At 51.4% G+C, this 14223-nt stretch overlaps 1 long non-coding RNA gene across 1 annotated transcript in view; it reads right to left on the bottom strand.

Annotated features, from left to right (window-relative positions):
• The window catches only part of LOC146813706 (uncharacterized), a 37920-nt gene extending 25697 nt beyond the window's left edge, over positions 1 to 12223 (bottom strand). The window contains exon 1 of the long non-coding RNA XR_014962430.1: positions 10885 to 12223. This is a non-coding gene — a long non-coding RNA (uncharacterized LOC146813706). The remainder of the gene's footprint in view (positions 1 to 10884) is intronic.
• Positions 12224 to 14223: the final 2000 nt, after the last annotated feature.

Here is a 14223-nt window from a genome sequence, read left to right as displayed (position 1 = left end):
GGCGGTACAGCTAGCCCACGCACAGCAGGATGTGGCTTTATGGAAAGTAAATGATGGCCGTTCCCCTCACGGTTGGTCTGGGCAGCAATAGCACGTCCCGCGATGCGGAGGGGACGCGCTGGTTATGACGGCTTCAGGCGTCCTCCGGTGACGCTTGTCTCCTGCGCCATGCAGGGCCTCCTGGGAGTGGTAGTTCTACCGCCTGGCCGTTCCACTCACGGTGTTGCGGCAGTGCGGCGGTACAGCTAGCCCACGCACAGCAGGATGTGGCTTTATGGAAAGTAAATGATGGCCGTTCCCCTCACGGCTGGTCGGGGCAGAAATAGTACTCTTTCTTAGCGCAAAATGCACCCTGCCATCCATTTTGGACACAAAGGGTTATTTTGCGCTAAGAAAATAGCTCTAAATGCAGAATTACTCTTCTTGCGAAGTTCCTTCTAATCTCACAAAATTGGTAGGTAATTCATTTTGATAACACTACACAGAATTATGTGTTATGCCCACCCCTACTGTTCATTTCCTGCAGCAATCTCAAATCCATGCAGTCTTCCATATCACACAAAAATTTTAGCGCGTGCCTTTACTAGTTCAAAACTGCCCCGATTTGGTAACATGAGTGACTTTTTTATCTTCCTAATTCACTATTGGGGGCCACGTTTAGTTTGTTGCCCGGCCTATTTTCAGTCCCAGCCCAACATTGCCAGAGTGCCTTCTGACTTTCACGTGTCTCTGGACTTGTGGCATATTTATAATACCTTACGCCTCCCAAGGTGAGGCGTAACGAGGAGAAATAACTTCATTTCTCCTTGTTTATTCCTCTTTCTATGCTTACTGCATTCTGCAGCACACATAGAAGAATATACCTCAATGGATTGTTTCTGTGCAGGAAGGTGCCCCTACCTGCACTTAAACAATCCTGTCGACAACACAGGTACCCTTGCACCATGATGCAAAAGGGCCTTCTTTGGCCTTAGGCAGTCAAAATAGCACCAGGGCAGGTAGAAAGAACAGGAATGCACAGTATTGGATAAATACAGAGCGATCCTGCCCTTTCACTTTGACGTAGGGCAATGCAGCAAGGTGACTTGCTTGAGCTGTCCTACGCCAAATCCCCATGAATGAGGTCCTTTTTACTTCCAGTCTATTTTCCATCCACATCCTCTATATCAGCCTCGGTCCGCGCAGGTAACAGCGGTGGGGCAGTGGGGCCCCGTTGGGGGGATTTCGAGGGACGATGCTGAGGGAAAATTATGTATTTATTTAATTTTCTCTCAGCATCATCCTTTGAAATCCCCCCACGCGGTCCCACTGCTGTTACCTGCACAGACTACGGCTGCTCTCCATTACAGGAGAGTCTGCACACCCTAGCTCTTCACAATACCCTGCCATGTGTAGAAAGAGCACCCGCCTTCAGGAAAGAACAGGTATTATTTGTGACATTTGGACTATCTGGGCAAGATTTGCATGTTTTGCCCTGTCATTTTATTCTGGTTACACACACTGCATTGGGGTGGCATTACGAGCCCCGCATAGCTCAGGCCAGTTTAGTAATGTTTGGTCAGATTCTGAAACTGGTATTGCACTGTCACTTTCTTGTCGAATGTATCTCACTTACTGTGGTATATTTATAGGAGTCAGGAAAGTCGAGAATATGTGAATATGCTGAGTCAGGGCATCAGGTCCAAGAATGTTAATCATGTGTTGTACTCAGGCATTAGCCAGTTCGATGCATTTTTAAACAGGCGGTTATTTGCCTGCCTGTATCTTTGTTGGTATTGTTTCTGCACGGTCACTTTATTGCCCCATACTCTAAGAGTGGGCATCTGTGGAAATAAGTGCCTCGCGAATGAGTTTGAAAATTAAGAATTCTAATTTCACAAAACATTTTGGATTAGGATAAATCGTGGCTTTGGGGAAATGAATTTGATATTTAATGTATGAAATTGTGGGTGTGCCTAATATCTGCGGCTGCCCGCGGCCCCCGCAGGGGGCCACCATACGCGGGCGGCCACCCTTAGTCGCATTTGGCACTCCCCCACCCCCACTAAGACGGGGGACTATGGGAGGAGTCCCCTGACCAGCTACGTCACTTCCGGCACACAGAGGAGGGGGAGGTATTTATGCCTCCCCCGGCCATCTTGGCGTCCTCTTTGCGCCGGACACGCCGTCTCCCACCCTACCGCTTACCCGGCGTGGGGTTGGCAGGCGAATTACATAGGATGTTGTAATGTTTTTCTTTGTCGTTGCAGGCGGAGTTACAGGGCGATCTGGAAGCATATGGGTACAGAAAGTTTACCTCTGCAAGAGCACAATAGGGGTGCCAGAGCCAAATCACAGGAACCTCGTGTGGAGGGTCCTGGAACAACTACGTCGGCGCCCTGTTAGTCCTTCGGGCGGTTGTGGGCCTGAACAACCGGGGGTTCGCCTTGCTACGCTCCGCCCTGAAAAGGGCGTGAGTAATAAGGGACCAATGTGTCACATGATCCAGTCAGGGGATCACCCGTGATCCAGTAAAGGGATCACCCCCCATAAGGGGAGCGCTGATTGGTTTCTCCACAGTGCGTGGCTCATCAGGCGGGCAGGGCAGCATAGGTTTATACAGCTGCCTGCCCTTGGATCGCCCGTAAGATAACCCACCATATTGCATACTTTTGTATGGAATAAACCTGCAGCAATATTTTTCCCAAACAAAAGTTGTGTTGTGTATTTATTTATGCATGCATACTCTGTTGTGGTAAGGGTGGGGCCTGGTGCCATAATGGGACTATGGATACTTGTTTGAACTGTATTCCAAACAACCAAATAAATTAATAAAAAGAAATTAATAAAAAGATCGGCGCCTATCCACTTCTACTCTGGGCAACTGGCTGAACTGACTTATTATTTTCATTGACAAGAAGGAGAATCGGTCACTCCCAGGTGCAGTTCAGGGAAGATGGCTCAGGGGCATTTCTGTTTCCCGGCCGATGTTGAATATCGGCGCTTCATTGAAGGATGGCCTATGGCCTCCACTTGGGCGCACACACAGATTTATGAATCTCCGCCATCTCCGGGTGGGAGGTGAAGCATCATCAGTTTCCGGGGAACTGCATGATTCTTAATTTCCTTCTGTTCAATGCTCTAGTGCTTGCTGTTCTCTGGTTTATTTTGCTTGAGAAGGATCTCACCCAGCAAAAGACTGGGAGGATGAAGACGCAATCTTCATTACTCCGAATTCAGGTCTTCCTCGTCACAGAGCTAGTTTGCCCCCCTCCCTGTCGCTCCAGGTGTTGAGGACACAACCGAGGAATCTTTCAGATCTTCTTTTTGACTGTGCATGGTTTGGTCGGGAAGTGAAGTTTGGCGACTTCCTCTATATACAACCCCGGCAGGAAGTGGAAGTCAGCCATGTTTGTAGTTCATTAGCTTAAGTATGAAACCCATTCTCGTAGGAGGAGATGGCATCTCACCCAGCAAGGGTTGAGACAGGAAGACCTGAGCTTGGAGTAATGACGGTGCCTGCAAATAACCGATGGGGTTGTGTTAGCTTTCCATCTAGCCCATCCAACCCCTGGTTATTATATCTGGTTTCTCTCTAGACCCAACCTACCCCACCTGTTAGCAATATAATAAGTGTACGTTCGAGAGAATGCCGCTGCCCGCGTCCCACGCAGGGGGACATCAGCAGGGCAGCCTTCTAGTGGCCGCCCGTCGGAGCCTCTCCCCTTGCTCCGCCTCGCGTGAGGCCGCACCTCGGGGAGGGGAGGCCCCCAATGGGATTGTCCGGGGGAGGCGTGCCACTAGGGTGGGCGAGGCTAGCCCCCCCTTTTTAGGCGCCTCACCCCCTCTGATCTTCCTCTGCTTCCGGCGCGCTCCTCCTGGCCACGCGCATTTCTTCCTGGCCACGCGTTTGCCGTCCGTACCACGCGATTGCGATCGGGGCCCTCCAGCGTTGTCGTGCTTTCACACACCAACAAACAACGGTGAGTCTTGTTACCCCCCTCCCACCCCGGCCCTGTCCCTGGGCATGACCAGGTTGACGGGGCCCTGTGGTTCGGATGGCCATGGGTGGGGGAGGGCGCAAGTGGGGGTCCCGCGCAGTCGAGGGGCAATGCGGCGGGTTTATAGGCATTTTGAGCGGTGCGAGTCCGGCGTTGCAGGGCGGCCAAGAATAAGGGTTTTGCGGTTGGTGCACGGGGGCCGCTTCGGCCGCGTGTGGTTGCTTGTGTTGGGGAGGTCGAGTAACGTTTCAGCCGTCCCTTCGCGCCAAAACACCCCCCCCCATTATGTCACGGTTAAACTCTTTCCTATCGAGGAAAACAGACAATGCTTTCCATTGCTGTTCTGCTGTCCTAGCGGCAGTAGGTACCATATGGTCGGGTCGGTGTTTGAGCCTAGACTTAGCACATGACCTTGCTCGCTTATTTATCCAAAAGGCAAGACTCGACACTATACGGCTGTGCCGGATTAAATTCTAATTGCGGCCTTGCTGGAATCTGGGGGAAGCTACTGGAAGCCAGGAAGCCAATTCCTCACGCATGGGTCCTTTTTGTGTTCTGGGGGTGGGAAGAGGAGCACAGCACAGGAGCTCCTTGGGGGCCGAGTCCGGTCCTGAATCAAGCAGATAGTCGGACAGCCCTTTAACCTGATTTGCGACTGCGGTAGCGCGCCCCTACAGCCAATGAACAACTAGGTTGCCGGGTACAATATTCATCTAATAAAGTGTTTTGTGTTCTCATGTGCTCGTGTGACCCTAAAATAGCCGGGGAATCAAAATCCAACCGGCACTTTAAATTTCTTTTCTTTTGATTTGAATAGAGGGGGGCCTGACTGTTGTGAGGGAGCGGTGCGTATCAAGCTGGGCGGTCACATGGGTCCCTCGCCCCCCACCCGGTCTGCCTGTAGGTTCCAGCCCGTGTCCCAGCCCTGGTCTGCTCTAGCGGGAGTAAGGATTGTGGCCCATCTCGAGTGCTACTTATTTATCTTATGCAACTACAACCATTGACAAAGCGAACAGTCCTGATTTGTTGTAGGTATGATGTTACTTGTTATATTTACGAGTCTGGCGGCACACTAGTCAAGGCATAGATCCTGAGCGTACGTGGGTTAAGCCATGCCCTTAATTACATTGGCCACGCCCCCTTTATGAGACCCCTATTTTCATCCCACTCAAGCCCTGGTCTGCACATAATAAATACATTGACACTGAGAGAGACCATTTATATCTGGTGTTCCGGAGCAGTGCGGGATCTTTCCCCCCTCCAAGGAATCCCCCTTTTCAGGGGCACCGACTGCCAGGTTAATCTGTGGGGGGCCGCCTCGGCGCGGTGTAGTTTGTGACGGTGTAATGGTGTTTGAGCCAGGCACCCAAGAGGCCTTGCCTTTACCCATAACTATCACTGGTGGGGGTCCACTAAAGGCGAATGATCCAGCGGCTCAGCCAACAACACGTACTCCGATGGGGGGGGGGCTACTAGGACACTATAAACATTGGAGGCAGACTCGAGTCAGTCAAACGTGCAAAAAAAAAAAAACCCCAAAAAAAAGGGCACCTCTGCACATGCGCAGACTGCCGTAGTCACCAGGACTATTTTAATATGAGTCCGAAACTCTCAAGGCAAAAAATACTTTCACTAGGAATTTTGTCATCCACCAGAATACCAAATCCAAACGATGTGGCATACAATCTTTTAAACCACCACAGTAAGGGAGAAGAACTTTGATGTGTGTTTGACATACCGTCCAATTACCGTGACTGTATACATTTATTTTCCTAACAATAGTAGAAGTGATGATCGTGCAAATGGAATTCTGTGGAACGTTCATTGGTCACCTGCATGCTAGCGTCATATCAAAATACATTTATGAAACGTGATGTGTTACATGATAACGATGACATCAGTAGAATTTCTGAAAGGGAAACCTGGCAAATAAAGGAAGTGTAGGAAGAATGGGGTATTTATTAACAGTACTATGCCCCAAAATGAAATATCTTTGAGTGTCCAGCCAGTTAGTTGATAGCCCTAGTCTGGACTGACACAGCTAGATCTCTACAGCAGCCGCCTGTGTCTCCAAAATACCGTAAAATAAGTCTGTGTGACACCATAGGTGTTTGGCGGCAGTATTGTATTTTCGGTGACTTTCTGGCTGGCTGAAATGTGCGGGGGTAGCGAGCTTGGTTCTTACTAGATCAAGGTTGGAGACGGGTGGTGTCAGGGAGGGCCCTGACACTAAGCTAAGTGTGAGTGGGTGGTTCTTGGGGCATGGCACCTCCTCTTATTGTTCAGCTCCGGCGCTGGGGACAGACTTCCAGTTAGCACTGTCGTTCTAATTTTAGAGCGTACCACTACAGCATGCGTTGAGGAATTCAATCTCCTTAAGATTGCTATTGCCTGCTGCCCAGTCCTTTCTATTAGCGGTGGGAGTATGGAATATTCGTTACTGTCGGGCCTTTTAATTGCAGCCAGACAGCAGTCCTCCGTCCCAGAGCATTTCCTATGTGCATCTCCTGTGCAATGCCTCCTTGGGGGCGGCCAGGAAGATTCAGACAATGTGGTGGGGCTCTCGCATTGCTGCTGCAATTTAGGCATGACTGGCATTGGGAAGCACAATGGGTCTAGCTTTTTGTAGTTTTACCTTTGGGCCAATGGTCGTTTTCGTTAGCCAGACTCGGAATAGCTGATTGCAGGACACTAGAGGCGGTCGTGTGTATGGCCAAATTGGGGAAGGTTTTCTTGTGATATAGGCAAGCTTGCATTGTGGTGCACCAGTGCCAATTGCCCGGTGTCGGCCCGGCATCATCGTGCATAGGCACGCACTTAATAGGATAAAAACCCAAATCTCTTATGTCCTTAGGCAGTGTTTGAGGGCCAGTGGTTTTATACAACTTCAAGTCATGATGATGATACTTTTTAGAGACCAGTTTAATGCCTACATGAGACTCCTGCGCCACTGGCAATACATCAGCTTTTCATATGTACACATGTAGGGCTTCAGCTTGTGTTGTCAGTTGAATTAAATTTTGAGGGGCAGTCGCACCTGCACTGTACGGTCACAAAAGTCGTGAGGCCGCTTCACTCAGCCATGTCTCTGGAACCATGCAATACCGCGGCTCACTTGTATATCGTTGGGCCGGCCACATATTCCTCTATCTCCAGCATGCTGTGCTGATTAAATGACTGAATGAATAAAGTGGCATGTTTTTGCTCAAACGGAGCAACAGTTACTGATCGCAATGACATGGGTTCACACGCACCAGAAAGCGCTTACATAGGTTCTCTGGTATCTTGTCCCAAAATTCCAGCATTTATTAGGGTTATCTGGTACTAGGGGGGAATCTCTTTGGCAGTAGCTCCATGCCTGTAGGTACGAAGTGACAAAGTTATGTGTCCCGAGTGGTGCAACAGGATAAGGGAGGGTATATATGTGTATATATATGTGTTATCTTGGTAGCAGGAGTACAAATAGGTCAAAGGTCCAGCCAAAACCCAGTTTCAACCATAATGCAATGGGCAGCTTGTAGTGGCAGCTTAGTCCATACAGAAAAATCAGCAGCCTGAGCGGTTTTGAGACAAGCTGAAGGCCTGGGTCTGTGTGTCTTACATAACATCTTGAAGTTATTTATTAGTGCGAGTTCCACGCTTAAGTCAAGAGATGCTGCTGCCTTCATATTTAGCCTTGCTATTCGGAAACAGCTGGTGTAAGGTTTTCTGCAACTCTCAGTCATAGTGGCAGCTTAGTCTATACAGAACAGTCAGCAGCCTGAGCTGTTTTGAGACATGGGGAAGGCCTGGGTTTGTGTGTCATACTTAACATCTTTAAGTTTATTCTCCCGGTGCCACAGGGAGACAAGGGAGAGCACAGAGTGATATGGTCTACCGAGACTTAGCCTGGCTTGCCTCTTCTACGACCGTGAGAAGTTCGTTTATTTATCGTATGAAGGTGACAGAGGCTGTCACATGGTTTGATAGGCACCAGGGCCAGAGGACATTAAAGGGCATTGTGTGCTGGAAACTGAGGAGCGGGTTCATTTAGTAAGCACAAGGAGCTGTAAATATTTTGTGTCACTCACAGATGCCCTGTGTTGGTTGGATGATATCTGTGAGCTGTACTCCTCCGAAAAGGACATTGCCTAATAGTCAAGCCATTGGCACATCAAGTGGTTATGGTGAAAATCCCGAAAGTAATTTGGTTTTGGACTCAAAAAAAAATAAAAATAAAAATTGCTCTCTTTATCCATTCTACGATATTATGAATGTGGCGACGTGAAGGGTTCACCTGGCCACGTCCATGACTTCCTGCAAACTCCTAAACATGGCTAGTTAGACAGGTAGATGACATACTGTTGAAATAGCAAGTTGTTTCAGTCAATAACATTCACTAGCAACATCATATAACAACATTACACGAAACGGTAAACATTTTCAGTGCCTGTTAAAAAGACATTTGCACATCTGTTCCCGATTGTTGTGGTTAGCATTAGGTTTTGAATTTTATAACTGAAAAAAAAAAAAAAAATTCTGGTGCAAATTACATGTCGTCTTCAGGAAAGAAGCTTCAATTTTAAGGAATTAAACGTTGGAATGAACCGAAATATTTCAATAATATTTATCTTAGTTTGAATTTACATGACCAATTAAAGAACAAGGCTAGAATAAGACTCCATCATCTAAGTTAATGTAACTTCACTTGCAAGAATATTTAAAGAAACCTGTGTTATTTGGTAGTTAAGATGATCCCCAGAAGGCTGGGCCATTATTGGCAGTGGGGAGGCCAATCCAGGGAGATGTTGCTAGATTGGTCATTGAAAGTAAACAATAGGATAATAATACGACGTGAGAGAAAGAAAATGTAAGGTTAATAGCCAAAAAGGTAATACGGCAGTTAGCAGTTAACCTGTTAAATTGAAGTGTATCAGCTTGCTGTAGGGAGGCGAGATTGTCTCAACGAATCCCTTGCCAATAATGCTGTCACTAGCTAAGTTTGTGGCATTAACCATTCAGGGGCAGTGACGCGAAGCAGCCAGGGACAGTGAGCGTATGTTTCCTGTGTGCTGGGTGAGAGTACAAAGACAGAGGCTGTTGCCCCCATACCGTCTGATGTTCACAGCTTTTAGTGCCCATCCCATCATTAGACACCCGTGATGTCAGCTTGTGTGGAGAAACGTAGGGAAGGCGGTTAACTCACACGTTACCTCCATCCTGCTTTACTGGGGCTTAGCTGTTGGAAACACACTTCCGAGCCAGAATGACCCTAGTTGGCCCAATTGAAAATCACAATAGGATTTCATGCCATATACGCCAAAGCTAGCTCGTAGGGGCAGGGCACCTATAACAGCAAAGGGAGGAAGGGGGGGCTCTGGCAGCGACGGAAGCCTCCCCAGAGCTGTGGCGGAGTTACAGGGCGATCTGGAGGCAGAAGGGTACAGTAAGTGTACCTCTGCGACAGGCGGTACAGTAAGGGTACCCCTGTCCGGCACAGTAAGGGTGCCCGAGCCAAGGTCCGGGAGCCAAAGGAGGTTCTGCGAAGACCGCGACGGCGCCCCGTTAGGCCTTCGGGCGGTTGGGGGGCCTGAACCAACCGAGGGTGTGCCACAACACGCTCCGCCCCCGTCAAAAGGGGCGGGAGTATGCGACAGATCACGTGATCCAAAGGATGATCTGAAAATATGTGCCGCACTGCAGGGCATCGACCCACCGTGCGTGCTGGCTCGCCAGGCGGGCGGAGCAGCGAGGGGCTGCTTGCCCTGGATCGCCCGTAAGATAACCCACTTATCGTCATACTTATGTTGTATGAAATAAACCTGCAGCAGTTCTTCACCCACAATGAAAGTGTCAGTGTAATCTATGGGTGACGTCTGTGCATGTGTGTTGAGTGGAGCGGATGACGGTGTGGTCACTATGCCGCTGCCCACGTCCCACGCAGGGGGACATCAGCAGGGCAGCCTTCTAGTGGCCGCCCGTCGGAGCCTCCCCCCTTGCTCCGCCTCGCGTGAGGCCGCACCTCGGGGAGGGGAGGCCCCAAATGGGATTGTCCGGGGGAGGCGTGCCACTAGGGTGGGCGAGGCTAGCCCCCCCTTTTTAGGCGCCTCACCCCCTCTGATCTTCCTCTGCTTCCGGCGCGCTCCTCCTGGCCACGCGCATTCCCACCCTTTCCGCTTACCCTGCGCAGCGGAGGTAGCGCGCTATTGGAATGTTTTAATATTTTTTCTTGCGTTGCAGGCGGAGTTACAAGGCGATCTGGAGGCAGAAGGGTACAGTAAGGGTACCTCTGCGACAGGCGGTACAGTAAGGGCACCCCTGTCCAGCACAGTAAGGGTGCCCGAGCCAAGGTCCGGGAGCCAAAGGAGGTTCTGCGAAGACCGCGACGGCGCCCCGTTAGTCCTTCGGGCGGTTGGGGGGCCTGAACCAACCGGGGGTGTGCCACAACACGCTCCGCCCCCGTCAAAAGGGGCGGGAGTATGCGACAGATCACGTGATCCAAAGGATGATCTGAAAATATGTGCCGCACTGCAGGGCATCGACCCACCGTGCGTGCTGGCTCGCCAGGCGGGCGGAGCAGCAAGGGGCTGCTTGCCCTGGATCGCCCGTAAGATAACCCACTTATCGTCATACTTATGTTGTATGAAATAAACCTGCAGCAGTTCTTCACCCACAATGAAAGTGTCAGTGTAATCTATGGGTGACGTCTGTGCATGCGTGTTGAGTGGAGCGGATGACGGTGTGGTCACTAGGCTGCATGTGGCCAAAACACACCCGGGAATGAACAGTAAAGGTATATTAGTAGGGTTTCACCTGGCCGCAGGCACACGGATCTCGGAGGGCCCTAGACGCCTCTGAACTATGTTACAAGAATCTATCTCACACTTGCAGGGTTCAAACAGATCTCTGCCGCAGATACACTCACCTCTTGAACTACTGTACCTGGAACGGGATCTGTGAGCCACAGTGTCAAATCGGCCTCTGCAGTAGGTGCAAAAATCCTATCCCAGTGATCAGTGCAAAACATGTGGCGTACAAGTGTATCTTAGCAGCCGCTGCATTAAACCCCTTGTGCTACTTTGTGTTGATTGGAGACTTTGACCCACAGATTATGTATGCCGCATTTGCATGAACCCCCTGAGCTATTTTATTAGGAATGAACATTGTGGTGGGCGCGACAGTGCTATCATTCTGCATAGACAGGCAGGAATGAGCTTTCCGGCAGTAGTAATGAGTATAGTAAGGGATGCTGCAGGCGAAGCGGTGTTAGTGTTTTGCTCACAGGACCCGGGGAGGGGCTGCACACACAGATCTCTGCAGCAGGCGCACCGACCCCCTGCGCCCTCTAACCAGAAGTGAGTGAGGTAATGGATACAGCAGGTGCTGCAGTGTCAGTGTTTTGCTGGCAGGGTCCAGGGAGGGGCCGCCTCCGTCACCGGACTGCATACACGGGGGTCTCTGCAGTAGGCGCGAAGACCCCCTGAGCTGTCACTGGCAATAAGTGACGTAAGGGATGCTGTAAAGCCGTATGCAGCAGGTGCTGCAGTGTCAGTATTTTGCTGACAGGACACAGGGAGGAGCCGCCTCGTCATTGCACTGCATACACTGGGTCTCTGCAGCAGGCGCGCAGACCCCCTGAGCTGCCACTGGTAATGACTGACGTAAGCGATGCTGTAAATCCGTGTGCAGCAGTGCTGCAGTGTTATTGTTTTGCTGGCAGGGTCCAGGGAGGGGGCGTCTCCGTCACTGCACTGCATACACGAGGGTCTCTGCAGCAGGCGCGCAGACCCCCTGAGCTGTCACTGGCAATGAGTGAGGTAAGGGATGCTGTAAAGCCATTTGCAGCAGGCGCTGCAGTGTCTATGTTCTGCTGGCAGGGTCCAGGGAGGGACCGTCTCCGTCACTGCACTGCACACCCGGGGGTCTCTGCAGCAGGCGCGAAGACCCCCTGAACTGGCACTGGTAATGACTGACGTAAGCGATGCTGTAAAGCCGTGTGCAGCAGTGCAGCAGTGTTATTGTTTTGCTGGCAGGGTCCAGGGAGGGGCCGTCTCCGTCACTGCACTGCATACACGGGGGTCTCTGCAGCAGGCGCGCAGACCCCCTGAGCTGTCACTGGCAATGAGTGACGTAAGGGATGCTGTAAAGCCATATGCAGAGGGTGCTGCAGTGTCCGTGTTTTGCTAGCAGGGTCCAGGGAGGGTCCGCCTCCGTCACTGCACTGCAGTCCTCCCACCCCCAAAAGAGGCTCCGGAGACTCCATTATTGAACATCATCTATCATTAGATATTGGCTCAGCTTCCGCCCGCCCGCCCCCTCGCCTGGGGCTGCAGCACAAAGGCTGCTGGGGGGTCCTCACCTCAGAGGGAGAGGGGCAGGTCTACGGGAGGGGGCGGGGGAGAGGGCGGGGCCTGAAGAGAAGCTACTAGAAAGCAGATTAAGAGTCACTTCAGTAGGTGTGTCCTTCCGCCAGAGGAAGGAGTCCGTAGCGTCTCGGTAATCCCCCACTCTCAGCACAGAAGCCGCTTTCTGCCAGTGTGCAGAGTCTAAGCCCCCCCCCCCTGTATGCAGCCCTTCTTACACTGAGGTGGGGGGCCTGACCTCTGCACCCCAGAACATTAATATAGCACGAGCAGGCAGCTCTCTGAGCCTCTGCACCCCAGAACATTGATATAGCACGAGCAGGCCAGCTCTCTGAGCCTCTGCACCCCAGAACATTGATATAGCGCAAGCAGGCCAGCTCTCGCCTCTGCACCCCAGAACATTGATATAGCACGAGCAGGCCAGCTCAAGCCAGCTCTTTGAGCCTCTGCACCCCAGAACATTGATATAGCACGAGCAGGCCAGCTCAAGCCGACTCTCTGAGCCTCTGCACCCCAGAACATTGATTTAGCACGAGCAGGCCAGCTCTTGCCTCTGCACCCCAGAACATTGATATAGCACGAGCAGGCCAGCTCTCTCAGCCTCTGCTCTCCAGAACATTGATATAGCACGAGCAGGCAGCTCTCTGAGCCTCTGCACCCCAGAACATTGATATAGCACGAGCAGGCCAGCTCTCTCAGCCTCTGCTCTCCAGAATATTGATTTAGCGCGAGCAGGCCAGCTCTCTGAGCCTCTGCTCTCCAGAACATTGATATAGCACGAGCAGGCCAGCTCTCGCCTCTGCACCCCAGAACATTGATATAGCACGAGCAGGCCAGCTCTCTGAGCCTCTGCTCTCCAGAACATTGATATAGCACGAGCAGGCCAGCTCTCTGAGCCTCTGCTCTCCAGAACATTGATATAGCACGAGCAGGCCAGCTCTCGCCTCTGCACCCCAGAACATTGATATAGCACGAGCAGGCCAGCTCTCGCCTCTGCACCCCAGAACATTGATATAGCACGAGCAGGCCTGCTCAAGCCGACTCTGAGCCTCTGCACCCCAGAACATTGATATAGCACGAGCAGGCCAGCTCTCGCCTATGCACCCCAGAACATTGATATAGCACGAGCAGGCCAGCTCTCTGAGCCTCTGCACCACAGAACATTGATATAGCACGAGCAGGACAGCTCTCGCCTATGCACCCCAGAACATTGATATAGCACGAGCAGGCCAGCTCTCGCCTCTGCACCCCAGAACATTGATTTAGCACGAGCAGGCCAGCTCTTGCCTCTGCACCCCAGAACATTGATATAGCACAAGCAGGCCAGCTCTCTGAGCCTTTGCTCTCCAGAACATTGATATAGCATGAGCAGACCAGCTCAAGCCAGCTCTCTGAGCCTCTGCACCCCAGAACTTTGATATAGCACTAGCAGGCCAGCTCAAGCCAGCTCTCTGAGCCTCTGCACCCCAGAACATTGATATAGCACAAGCAGGCCAGATCTCTGAGCCTCTGCTCTCCAGAACATTGATTTAGCGCGAGCAGGCCAGCTCTCTGAGCCTCTGCTATCCAGAACATTGATATAGCACGAGCAGGCCAGCTCTCTGAGCCTCTGCTCTCCAGAACATTGATATAGCACGAGCAGGCCAGCCCTCTGAGCCTCTGCTATCCAGAACATTGATATAGCACGAGCAGGCCAGCTCTCTGAGCCTCTGCTCTCCAGAACATTGATATAGCACAAGCAGGCCAGCTCTCTCCTCTGCCCCCCAGAACATTGATATAGCACAAGCAGGCCAGCTCTCTGAGCCTCTGCTCCCCAGAACATTGATATAGCACAAGCAGGCCAGCTCCCTGAGTCTCTGCACTCCAGAACATTGATTTAGCGCGAGCAGGCCAACTCTCTG

This window comes from Triturus cristatus, chromosome 6, assembly GCF_964204655.1.
Source record: "Triturus cristatus chromosome 6, aTriCri1.1, whole genome shotgun sequence".
Classification (NCBI taxonomy): domain Eukaryota; kingdom Metazoa; phylum Chordata; class Amphibia; order Caudata; family Salamandridae; genus Triturus; species Triturus cristatus.
Note: the sequence above shows the minus strand (reverse complement) of the source record. Positions and strands in the feature narration are given on the sequence as shown.